General features: G+C 45.1%; 1 protein-coding gene across 16 annotated transcripts in view; it reads left to right on the top strand.

The window, feature by feature from the left end:
• Nucleotides 1–12,991, top strand: part of ZNF462 (zinc finger protein 462) — a 143,499-nt gene that overhangs the window by 89,271 nt on the left and 41,237 nt on the right. The window contains exon 9 of one of the 16 annotated variants that reach the window (XM_067041016.1): nt 6,932–7,077. The exons of 14 other annotated variants lie outside the window; for them this stretch is intronic. The gene's annotated coding sequence lies outside the window, so the exon portion shown is untranslated. Of the gene's footprint in view, nt 1–6,752; nt 6,902–6,931; nt 7,078–12,991 lie in introns of those variants that run through there. One more of the 16 variants, XM_067041018.1, reaches the window with a different exon arrangement.

Raw genomic sequence — 12,991 nt, 5'->3', positions numbered from 1 at the left:
TAGAAGGAACAATTGTGATAACTCAATTAAAGGCAGGCAGTAAAGTGTAAGTAAACTTCCCAAGTAACACATTAAAATCAGTAATCTCTATATTTTGTTAACAATAAAATAAGACCATTTTTGCTGATACATTTACAGTATACTTTTGCATCTTGGTTATGTTACCTATATAATGAAAGACTAGAAAAAAACAATTGTCTAAAAAATGATTAAGTTCAATGTTAAAATGCAGGATAGAATTTTTTTTTCTCTTCATTTTCTTTCAGTGGCTTCATTATTAGGTGCCTCTATCCCAGTACTTTTCACTACATTTCTGCCTTCTCTAATTTTCTGGGATATTATCTAAATCACAGCATCCCCAGGGAAGAATGTAGGCTACACAGATGTCCACCCACTGTGTGTTGCCAGGGCGGAAAAGAGTGTTTGAGAACTACAGGATGGAGGCATGGTAGTTCTGTGTTAAGTCAAGGGCAGGTTTAAGATTTTATTAATTTAATTAATTACCATTTCTAAATGGCGAGATGGCAAAAACAGTGTATGAGAAAACAGCTTTCATAATATACTGAGTAAATTGGTGGTTTTTATACTAATCAACATCATCACAGTGAAAGGAGATGACCGCGCTTGAGCTGGTGACGTAAAGCCATATAAAGTTAAGCAGCATGGAGACCAGCCCCACCCCCGCAGCCCCTGACTCTCCCTGTGGACCAGGTAGAGCATCTCTCCTGTGGCCCCTGGGCTTCCTGTCTCCCGAAGAGGTGTGAAGGTGATTAACAGCAATAAGTCAGCAGCATGTGAGACACCGAGAGGTCCTGCTCCAGGGCATCTGGTGGCTATGGATCCCCTCAGGCACTCCCACTCCGGTGAAGCATGCGAGAGTTCCATGGAACCTCTTCCCCAGCTCAGGACGATTTTTTGTCCAGTGTAATTTTAGAGTCGCACTGCAGTACTGGCGCGGAGCATGACTCTTCCTGTGTATCGCTGGGTGCGTTTTGATTGAGCAGATGCCAGGAGGACCCATTTTAACCGAGCTGGAGCTAGTGAAAATGAGGAGCAAATGATCTTTCCAAAACCAGTTATTTGTATAGATCATCTTTCCTTAAGGGTCTGCTCGGGGATGTTGGACCCCTGAGTTTGAGGTCCAACTCCAGAAAGTACCACCCACATTGGAGGCCGTGGACCATCCAGCATGTGCCGCCTCAGGCAGAGGGCCTAACTGCCTCTGTCTCACACGTGTGGGCTGAGATGAATCATTGACCTTCCACGATTTCTTATACGTAAAACAATAATGATGCTTACTTTTTGGGGTTATTTTGTAGATAGAATGAGATAACATATGAAAGTGCTTTCACATTCTAAATTACTATAGAAATCTTAGTATTAAAGTAGTATAGTACAAGCAAATTTCTTGTCAATTTATGATAATTTGTCAACAACCGGAGATTGATGAGCATTTTTTTTTTTAATGGAAAAGGAAAAAAACTTTCACACCTTGCCTTGGAAGCTGAATGAAATCTCTTAACATCATGAACTGTTTCTTGGGAGTCTAAAATAATTCAGTATTTGGAAAGTGGTGCCTAATCTGGAGTCCCGTTGATGTAAATTTCTTTGGACTTTGGGCCTTAATGGAAACCACCCACACAAGAAACTCCTTTGCACTTGATGTCCTAATCAGTGGGTGTAATGCAGTGATAAGTCCCAAAGTTAGACATTATTATTATTGGCATTAATCAGCATATATTTTAAATTAATGATAACTATCATTTATTGCATGTCTGTTAAATACTTTACGAACATTGGTTTAATCCACACAGCAATTCCATAAAATAGGAACTTCCATAACCAGCTTCCTGCTGGTTTTGGAAGGAGGAAAATAGTCTCAAGAAAGGTCACAGTTACTAGCTGGCAGGGTTGGAGGAGGGTGGAGTCGGCCTAACTCCACAGCTCTGTCTACGATGTCACACGGTCTCCCTAAATCTTAGTTCTCAGATGTGTTATTGTTCTCTTAGAGAGTCTAGAAAAGGGAGCGCTGTGAACCCTGGGAAAGTGCTCTGTGTTTTGAATATGAAAACCATTCTCGGGTAAGAACTTCTGCGGTATTTCCCGCAGTTGCAATCTTATAGCCTCCAAATCTCTTGAAAAGAACCAGTACTCCCAACTGACTCTTCCTCACCACTCGTTCTCTTCTCAGACTGCTAGAGTGTGTGTTCTGCCTTCAGCATTCCATTGAAACCACTCATGAAGTGACCTGCTGGCTAAGCCCAGAGACATTCTCCCTGGGAAAGAGTCATTCCTCCCTTGTTTACACCTGCTGCCGCCCCCTCCTGCCTGCCCTCCCTGGAATCCTTTGCAGTGTGACTTTGGCCCTAGCGCGCTAATGAAATGGCTTTTTACAGAGGTGGACAGCGACTCCAGACAAACAAGTCCATGGCCTCTGCTCCTGCCTCATCCTTCTCTTTTTGTCCTTGGCATTTAAAACTGCTGACCTTCCTCTCGGGGAAGCTCTCCTCCCGTGGTTTGGGTCCTACTGTATGTTTCAGGCTCTCCGCTGGCCTCTCTGATGATACCTTCTCTTTACCCTGTTTTCGCCGACAGCTGCCATCATGTAGACCCCAGTCTGGTCCTCAGTCCTCTCCTCTGCGCTCTCCCCCTTCACGGACACACGGAGCCAACTCTCACTTTTCTGAGGATGCCACCACAATCTCCACGTCCAGCCATAATCAGGTTAAGCCCCAGACCGTCTTCTCCATCAGCTCTTCGCTCTCTCCACCTGGATGTCCCACTCGGCCTCCACCGCAGAGGTTCTAAGATGGAACTCATTAACTTCCTCCCAGGCCTGCCCCTCTGCCAGGGCTCTTGGTACCCAGCTAGAATGTACTGCGTATCCGGGTCTCCTTGGACCCACATCCCACCAGTTGCCTACTCAGTCCTGTGGTTTCCGTCTCCTTATTTCCTCTCACACCCTCCCCTCCCCTCCCCGTCTCTCACCCATAGCCACCCCACCTGCACACTGCTCCCTTCAGTCCACTCTCAGCAAGGTTGAGAGTCATATCATTCTCCTGTTCGAGAACCTCTAGCAGCTCTACCTGGCCTATTAAAAACAAATTCCCACTCTCACTCTCAGCATTCTCCATGCCCAACCCCCAGCTGCTCCTCCCTTCCTCTGCTTCCACATGTCCAAACCCTGCTTGTCCTTCGAAGCCAGGTGCACGTTTCGCTTCCGTAGTGTTTCCCGTGATGCCCGACGTGAGTCAGCTCTCCCTCCTCTGAAACCCCACGGTGCCATGGCCGACCTCCCCGGGCACACGCGGTCCATTCTGCCCACTCCAGGATACTACCAGAAAGGAAGCTCATCAGGGACAGGGTTTTTGTCCTACCCACTGCCTATCTTTCTGTTCTAAACACCTGGCATAGTATATTCTGGCCATCACTTTCTAGAGTAGATGTCCTATAAATGTAAAATGAAAGTTGTGTTCCGTAGATAATCATGACAGTGGTTTCAAGCAGTAAGTCAAGATTTGGATTTTTTTTTTTTTCTGACTCCAGACCCACAGTGTCTTGCAGGCTCTCCTCTCATAACAGGTAGAAATGCCCGTGGGCGTTGGCTCTGTTCTTTGAGCACACACTCATTTTCATGTGTGTTTCAATAATCTCCCCGAAGAACCGGAGAGCTCTCGAAATGTGAGCTCTGATGGTCTTGGTATCTGTCAAATAACTAACATACAGTAGATACGATATTTGTTATGATGAGACAAACCACTTATAAAACACTGATGAATCCAGGAGAATACTGAATCACTTTAGAAGATAGTATTTTGACCATCAAGTTGAGTCTGAGTCCAAGAAATATGTATTTAAGTGTCCTTGGGCTGACACATGGGTGTTAAAATTAAGGAGTACAATACAGATTTAGAAACATTTTGGATGTTGCTGAGATGCTGTGTTTGAACGACAGACCACAAGATCTTGGCTGACGCCTGCGTATTTTTGGTGTTTGCCAACGTGTGGACGTACCATTTGGTTTCCTGTGCTTCCTTGGTATTTTCTTGCACATGAAGGGTTGGTAGGGAGCAGAAAGGGTAGCCTCCTGGGTTTCCAGTTTTCCTTCCCATAGGTAGTAGGACCATAATCTATTCCAGATGTAAATGTAATGTGTTCAGTTGAAACAGTAGGAACTGAATTCCAAATGAACAATTCCAACCTGCTGGTAAAATCCAGAGGGGAAGAGTTGCCACTTTGGTGTTTTCTACTTGACAACACAAAGCATGGAGTCATAGGCAGCAGCTGCTATCCCTCATCAATAAGGAACGTGCTGCTGGCTGGTTTTCTCTCATGGTGGGAATGCATTTATGCCAAGCTGCCTTCCCTATCTGAGAGATGGGGCAGGGCTCTGGGTACAATCTATAGACATAGAAAAGGTACAAATGCGAAGCCTTTATCTCACCTGGTTCCTGCTTCAGACCCTCCAGTGGCCGTCTGCTCTGCCTGCACAGAGTCGATTCAAGCTCAGCATGGAAAGCTGATATTTGGGCCCCTCTTCCTCTCGGGGTCACTCCTCCTCCCCCCTTCTTCCTGCTGCGTCCTGCGCTGCAGCTGTCCTGAAGGCCATGTCTGCACAGGGTCCTGCTCTCATCCTCCAGGCCTTGCTAATGCTCCTTCCTGGAATATCCTCCTCCACTTATTTTCACCTGACCTCCTCTTTATTCCATTCACTTGGCTAATTCCTACTCATCCTTGAAAACTTGAATCTTCCTAACTTTTCCTGCCTGGCTAAGGAGCCTCCTTTCTGTTCACATCTTTGGGCACTCTTTAGTTCAGAGCTGATCATACTTGATTGTAACTGTCTGACTTTCCATCCCCTGCAAGACCGTCCACTTTTTTTAAAAAATTGAACTATAGTTTGATTTACAGTGTTGTGTTAATTTCTGCTGTACGCCAAAGTGATTTAGTTCCATATGTATATACACATTTTTTTTCTTTTCCATTATGGTTTATCCCAGGATATTGAATATAGTTCCCTGTGCTACAGTAGAGCCTTGTTGTTTATCCATTCTATATGTAATGGTTTGCATCTGCTAATCCCAAACCCATCCATGCTTCTCCCACCCCACCCTCCCTTGGCAACCACAAGTCTGTTCTCTATGTCTGTGAGTCTGTTTCTGTTTCGTAGCTAGATTCATTTATGTCGTATTTTAGATTCCACATATAAGGACCATCAGCTTCTTGAAGGCAGAGGCCATCTTTTTTTTTTTTAAGGGCATATCATATTTTTAAAAAAATTATTTATTTGCCTGTGCCGGGTCTTTGTTGCGACACGCGGGATCTTTGGTTGTGGCGTGCGGAATCTTTTAGTTGCGGCATGCGGGATCTAGTTCCCTGACCAGGGATTGAACCCAGGCCCCCTGCTTTGGGAGTGCGGAGTCTTAACCACTGGACCGCCAGGGAAGTCCCAGCAGAGGCCATCATTTTATTTTGAGTCCCCAGAGCGTGGCCGATTACCTTGCACGCACAGGCACTCAAATGAGCTATTTAAGTGAAAGAATCTAGTCTTAAGTGCTGCTGTTCATGGTGCTGCACACTGGCCACGACCCTCAAGAGGCCGAGACGCATAGTGGTTCGATGGCAGGACTGCCTTCTGTCACAGACCCTTAACATCTTTCATACTGGGTCTTGGGCAGACACTCCGTGCCCAGCTGAGCCAGAAGTCCCCAAGAAAACTCAGACGCCCTCATTGGTTATGAAATACACTCCAAACATCCATGCAAGTTAAGAAGTTTGAGACAAACCCCTCACAGACAGTGGGGAGAACCAACCAATTGACCAATACATACGTACTGTAGATCAGGTGGTTAGGAGTACAATCAAGAGAAAGAAAACAAAGTAACAGGGAGAAAAGGGCAGCGGCGGCAGTGTCAGGTAGGGGCGTTTGGGAGAGCATCGTGAATAATGGGGGTGATCACTCCCACCAGTCCGTTACCCAGGGACCTTGCTCAAAGCTGGAGGTGAGGTTGAAAAACCTTTAAGAGGAAATAGACCCCAGAACGGTTGCCAGGAAAGCCTCTAAACTTTGGAAGTTACATTTGCTCTGATGTGCCTTTTTGTCGCAAGTTGATTTGTGACCATTCTGTGTGCCTTGTTATCTAACAGAATGGGGGTGACTTGGTGTATTATTTGGGTCGAGCCCTGCCTCTGAGCTGAATCCAAGCCCCTCGATCAGTCCCCTGCCCATGGCAGCCATCCTCACCTACAGAGTAAGCCAGCCGGTTGTTGCCAGAAGGGGCAGTGCAGTTGGCTTTGCCCAGAATCAGTCAGTCACAAACTAGCTGCCGAACACCTGCCACGTGCCTGGAGCTGGGCTGAATGTCAGTTACATCTGTTCAGAGCAGTGTTAAGAGATGCTCGTTCCACTCCGTCCTGCAGTCCAGTGAAGGAGATCAAATTCTGTCATCTATAGAGAACGCTCTATACACACTAAAAGGCAATTTGTCGTTTAGTGCAAAATATATGATGTAGATTTTAATTGCTGTGGAACTGAGGCCCTTAAAGCACCCCCACCCCCACCCCCACCCCGTGCCAGACTCTGGACTTTACACACCGCTCTCCCGTTTGCACCGCACCCTATGAAGTCGTGGCTATCACTGTCTCTGTTTTATGAATGAGGAACCAGAGGACTGCTTAATGGAGAGTCCCCAAGGGTTACAAGGAGGCTCACATGCACGCTCCGGGGCGCTGAGAAGTTGCCTGTTTTCCAGGTGCTCCCTCGGTTTCCCCATCTGTAAAGTGGGAAGTAACACATCTCATGTCATAAGGTCATGGTGAAGATCAGTGAGAGACTTGTGCAAAAACACCTGACGTACCTGATGACCTAGAGCTGCTAAGCCAGTGAAAGGTGAGCCTGGATTTCACTGCCTGATCCTTCTGTTTCTTGGAGGTTTACACCCTACACCTGAGTCCAGCATCACTAGCAATATTCCTGTGGGGGAGTTTGGAGTGGGTGCAAGAGTGTCTGTCCGAAGAGAAGAAGCTACTGCTTTAATGTTATTAAAAATACAGCTTTACCCGGAGCCAGGATTTTCTTCCACTGCATGGGAAGAGGTGAAAAGAAAAGGAAAAAAACGGGTAAGAAACTCACTGGGTGTGTTGGTTCAGAGACTCCCGCTGCCGGGGGACAATTTTAGAATAACCGTGCGCTTTGAAGTGTGGCTGCTCGTTGCTGTTCTTGATCCGCCATCGTTATCCTCACCCGATTTCCATACCGTCACTTAGAGCTCGACATGTATCTAAATATATATGCTTCTCCTCAGATGTGTTCTTTCCTCCTGCTTCGCTGAGCTTTTGAGAAATCTCTGCCTCGTTCCCTGGGCGGGCTCTCCCTGTACTGTTTGTTGCAAGCTGGACACTGTGACCGCCTCCTCGAAGTCTGTAGATATCTTCCCTCCGGTCAGGCCTTGAGGAGGAAGCGCGGCGGCCCTGCCCATGGCCCATGAGCTCTGAATACCATCTGAAGTTGCTAGCGAGCTCTGGACTGTTGCGTCCAAGTCACTGATGTAAAAGAGGCTTTTGTACTCCACGTTGTTGCTTGGATTTTCCGTGTGGTAAAGACATCTATACGATCTAAATGAACGGCAGGAAGCATTACTTCCTCATCACACAATTCCAAAGAGTCGCAGGTGAATTATGCATTTGGTATTGTGAGGGTGTCTCAGTGAACAATGGCAGATGCCACCCAGAGTTTCTTCCTGAAAAACGTTAGAAAAGGGCTCCTTCGCCATGCATTCATTTGCTTCGCGACAAATTTCCGGCTGGTTTCAAGGAGGGTTTTTAAGAACACACACTTTGAGTTACAAAGACCATTTAGTACAGAAGGAATACCTGTGATATTTGCTAATGGCTGTGGCAGAAAAAGAACGTGTTTTCGAAACTGGGGCATGCAGGAGCCCTGGGTTCTGTTCTTGTTTCTCCACTGACTGGCTGGGTGACATGAAGCCATCTCTGCTTTCCTGAGCCGCCACAAGTCCTTTTGCAAAATGAATAGCCTTACAGTACATATCTGGGAGGAGAGTGCATCCATGATGGAGGAAAATTGGTAAAACATTTCATACGGTGAGGATGCAGTGCTAAAAATCTGAAAGTAATCCATGAATACCTTCTGGATTGCAGAGGCCTCTCTTTTTGTGGCCTTAGGTGTGTTGACTATAGCAAAGACATGGTGCATTTAAACACATGTACCATTACACCTGTGCATTTCACGAACATCTGTGCCTACCACAGATCTGTGCCTACCAGTGGGTGCGAAAAAGGAGAGAGAGTTTGATAGTGATTCATCCAGAGTGGCTCCGAGGTGTCCTGATATCATCTGTTTTAAAGTTTAGACATTTTGCTGATTTAGGGTGAAAGCCAGAAATTATGCCTGTGACTTCGTGGGATGGTCATGGATCATGAAATTTCCTGCCATTCAAATTCTCAAATGTTTCAGAAGCCATTCTCCAGATAAGCAAAAAAGACCCAGGCTTGTTTCCTTAAAAGTGGATCACTGTTTCAATGGGACGGCTCTATTAACCACAGTGTTCAAGGAGAGAGTGACATTTGGTTAATTGGATTTTCCTGTTAAATCTGGGTTTTCCAGAGCACTTTTTCCAGTTTGAACTCTTTTTGGATCTTTATAACACGTCCATGGAGCACCTCTTTTGGGCCAGGCCCTGAACTAAGTTCTGGGATGTCATGAACTTTAGACAAGTTATGGGTGGATAGTTGGATGGATGCATGCATGTACGCATGCATGGATGCATGGATAGATATCCTGCTTGCAAAGAGATCATAATCTGGTGGAGGCGAAATATGTTAACCTGCATGCAGCATGAGTACTAGCAGGAAAGCCTGAAGGGGGAGTTGAATAAGTGTATCTAGAAAGATCTGGGAAGATCTTCATAGTGATGGTAAATTTGAACTGAGTTCAGTTTTTGTTTTTGTTTTTTTTTTGATGGTAAATTTGAACTGAGTTCAGTTTTTGTGTTTTTTTTTTAATGCGGTACATGGGCCTCTCACTGTTGTGGCCTCTCCCGTTGCGGAGCACAGGCTCCGGACACGCAGGCTCAGCGGCCATGGCTCACGGGCCCAGCCGCTCCGCGGCATGTGGGATCCTCCCGGACCGGGGCACGAACCCGCGTCCCCCGCATCGGCAGGCGGACCCTCAACCACTGTGCCACCAGGGAAGCCCTGAGTTCAGTTTTGAAAGATGAGTTTGCCAGGCTGCGAAGTCGAAGAAGGATATTGCAAGCATGTACAAAGAAGCAGCGCAAAAAAGCACACAGAGTGACTGTTAGGAACTTTCCATGCAGCAGCAGTGCTGAATGGGAGCAGTGTGGGTGTGGAGTGGGGTAGGTCTGGGAAGATGAAGGTGGGCCGGGGTACTGATGTTCAGAGTTTGGACATTTTTTCTTGTACGAAGGCTTGAGTACCTTGATCATAGTTGCTTTTAGAAAAGAAAGGGATCTTAGGGGGAGAAGACAGTTGAAGATAGAAAGCCAGTTAGGAACGTCCTGCAATGCAAGTTCACACAAGCAACCACAGGGGCCTGAACAGAAGCAGTGGCTGTGGAACCATGAATGGGTCACAGATACGGGCTTTTTGGGAGGTTGAACCGGTAGGGCTTTTTCACTCACTGAATGTATAGAACGAAAGAGAAACGAATTAAGGATTTGTTCTGATTTTATTGACCGGGTGGATGGTGATGCCACTGGGGGAAAATGATACAGAGAAGCAAATGGGCTTGTCCCGGATTATAGGACCTAGTGAATTGCAAGTCCAGGAATTCTCTTTGTTTTAGGTCAGACTTGCCTGGATTCCCCCAAAAATATAGAGAAAGCGAGAACATGAAGCTTCATGCCAAATAAGGCCTTTGAGAGACCCTTTCAGTGAATTTAAGGATGATGGGATGCTAAAATCTCAGCCCCTTTTCTCTTTTTTGTTTTTGCTGTTTTTGTCATTTTGAAGACTTTTTGTTTTGTTTTCCCTGATCATATTTCAAGGTTTTGTTTTTACTCATCAGAATGACAGGAAGTTTTCGGTGTGTGTTTCCTTCAAGTTTGGCCTCAACCTTATTTTCAAGATTAGGCGTTTGTTTTTCCGTTTGTCTCCATGACAACCAAGCCCAGAATTCCTATATATAGTTATCCAGTGCCCATTGTCCCCCCTGGCCATTGTATCATAATCTTGTACATCCAGGCCAGAGAACTCTACTGATGATAGAAGACAAGGAGGTGCCAGAGTCCTTGGCCTGGAGGTTTTCAAGGCATAGTCAAAAGAAGGAAATAAAGTAACGTGGCTGCCTTTAGAGATTTATGTTCCCCTTTAGACGCTCTCCAGGAGGAGTTGGAATGGCTTGTGTTCCAAAGCTTCGTTTCTAATACAGTTTTCCTTTGGAATGGCCCAGTGTTCTATCTGGAGAACCTTTCTGAGAGCCTTCAAAGGAAATACGTGGAAAGTTGAATTGGTGATTTGAAGTTGGTCATGTTCTGGATGCCACGTTCTGCTTCCTGTGAATAGCAAGAAGTGAACAGCAGGCATCTTGAGAAAGAAATTGAGTTTCAAAGGAATTCAGATAGAACCTAAGAAATCTTTAAAAATAAGTAAACCTCTTGAATCTGTGAATCATCTTGACAGCTCTATGCTACAAACAGTTCTTGTAACTTCACACAGAGAGATGGACAGACAGAGGTACAGGATTGAATTTAAGAAAGTTCACAAATTCAATCCAGCAAACGTTTGCTTAAGTACTTCTTTAAATGAAAGGGCCATGAGTCTCTGGCTGTAAAAGCACGTAAGATACTATTCCTGTCAATCTAAAACGTAAGCCCCACGAGGGCAAGGATCCTTGCTGGTGTTTTTCACTGATGTATCCCAAATGCCTAGAAGTGCCTGGCACATAGAAGCCTCTCAGTAAGTATTTTCTGAATTAATATAAAATAGGGTCAAACATATAGATAGATATGGTTGCAACTTATTTGATATAATCAAGACCTAGTTTCTCAGTGATATCTGCAAATTTCTTAATGCAGGGAATCCTTTTAAAAATGCTTTAAGCATTTTATTTTCACTTAAAGATGCATTCGTTCACCAGGATTGTGCCGTGGGTTTCAAGCTTATGTATTTGAGTCTGGGTCTTGTGATTGGAGTTCCCCATTTTCTCCCTTGCATAAACTGTAATCACCTATACTACTGCCAGTTTCAGTTTCTTTTAAGTGGAATGGTAATTCAGACATTTGTGGAACAGTCTTAGAGCAGAGTCCTTCTAGACTTTTATGTTCTCCTCAATCTTTTATCTTGCCAAAATGTAATTTGACAGTAATTTTTTTTTTTTTTTAGCAACTTGACTTTCTCCAATCTTTTCCAAGCACTTAATGTAGCTTTCATAGAAATGGCAACTTTTATACCCATCTTTCATCATTTTAGGTAATATTAATTAAATTGAATAAGCTCAGTAACAAATATAAATATAACAGGGACAAATAAGTTTGGGAGAAAATAAAACTAATTTTTGTTAGCATTAACTCAACTGCTGGAAGCAGAAGTGGATGGGGTTGCTGCAGAGTGGCCCAACAACCAGCCCGGACCCTGTTGCCATGGGATGTTCTAAGGTCAAAGGCATAGAGAGATAAGGCCGAGTTTGTTGGTGGAGGTTGCTTAAGAGAACATATATAAGTGTAAGCTGAAGTATAATAAGATCCAGATGAAAATCACTATGTGTGTGTGTTGGCAAAGCACAGAGGAGAGCAGGGTTCTGTCTGGATTGTTGGGGGAAAGCCTCACAGAGTAGGTGACATTTCAGCTGGGCTTTGAAGGATGGGTAGGGATTTGCCAGGCATAAAGAAGAGGACGAGAAACAGGGATCCCTTGATCAAGGATTCCCAATGATGAGATATGTAGAAAGTGCATGGAGTTGGGAATTAGCCAAAAGTGAGGCTGGAAACATAGGCTGAGACCAGACTGTAGAGCTGTGTGTACCAAGGAGTAGGCTTTATCCTCGAGCCCTGGGGCATAATCATATCATACTCATGGTAAGTGACATACATGATATGTCTATGACATGTATGCTGGCCAAAGTAGAACAGATCTGGGAGGAAGGAAGACCAGCTAGGAGGTTGTTAAAGAGTTGCCCGTATGATATACATTATATGTCTATGACATGTATGCTGGCCAAAGTAGAACAGATCTTGGAGGAAGGAAGACCAGCTAGGAGGTTGTTAAAGAGTTGCCCGTATGGGATCTGAGGACGTGAATGAACAGTGGGAAAGGTAGGCAGGGCCCTGGAGAGGAATATGATTGGAGGTAAGAAATGACATGTGTCTCTGGGATGTGGTACCTGGTGAAATGTGCTGCCACAGGAAACATCTGACAGTCTGAAGGAGGAATGCCACAGTTTGAGCTTGAACGAAGTGGTGAGCCATTGATTCAACATTCAGAACGCCAACGGAGATGCGTGAGCAAAGATGGTGGCCGTGTGCAGCATGTTGAGTTTCAGACGTCCGCCAGACAGAGTTTTTCAGCTTTAGGTGAAGACTCAGGCCATGTCTAAGCTCACTGGTAAGCAGGCGGATTCTCTATCTCGTCACCGACAGATGCCTGGGTTGCTATCCCGTACATGGAAATACTTGGACGCTTTTTGTCCTTTGCCTGAGTTTCTTAGCCATCGTATGATAGGAGTTGATGCCATTCCCAGAGCTTCCTGCCTGTTAACTAAAGTATGTCTTTAGCTGCTCTCTTGTCATTGTTGGTGTGCCTTTCTCAATTTTTCTAGGAGCGGTGGGCAGTATTTCCAGCATATTTGGGTCCCAACCCAACCCCTACACTTTGGGCATTTACCGTATTTGTCGTTAAATTATCTACAGGTAATATTCTGTTTCTGGTTTCTTATACTACCAACCTTCAGTTGCCAAATCACCTGCTTTTCTGGAGAAAAGCATAGTCTGTGCATCATTTTGAACTCTATGCT

This window comes from Kogia breviceps, chromosome 8 (assembly GCF_026419965.1).
Source record: "Kogia breviceps isolate mKogBre1 chromosome 8, mKogBre1 haplotype 1, whole genome shotgun sequence".
NCBI lineage: Eukaryota > Metazoa > Chordata > Mammalia > Artiodactyla > Physeteridae > Kogia > Kogia breviceps.
The sequence above is the reverse complement of the archived record's forward strand: the minus strand, read 5'-3'. Positions and strand labels throughout refer to the sequence as shown.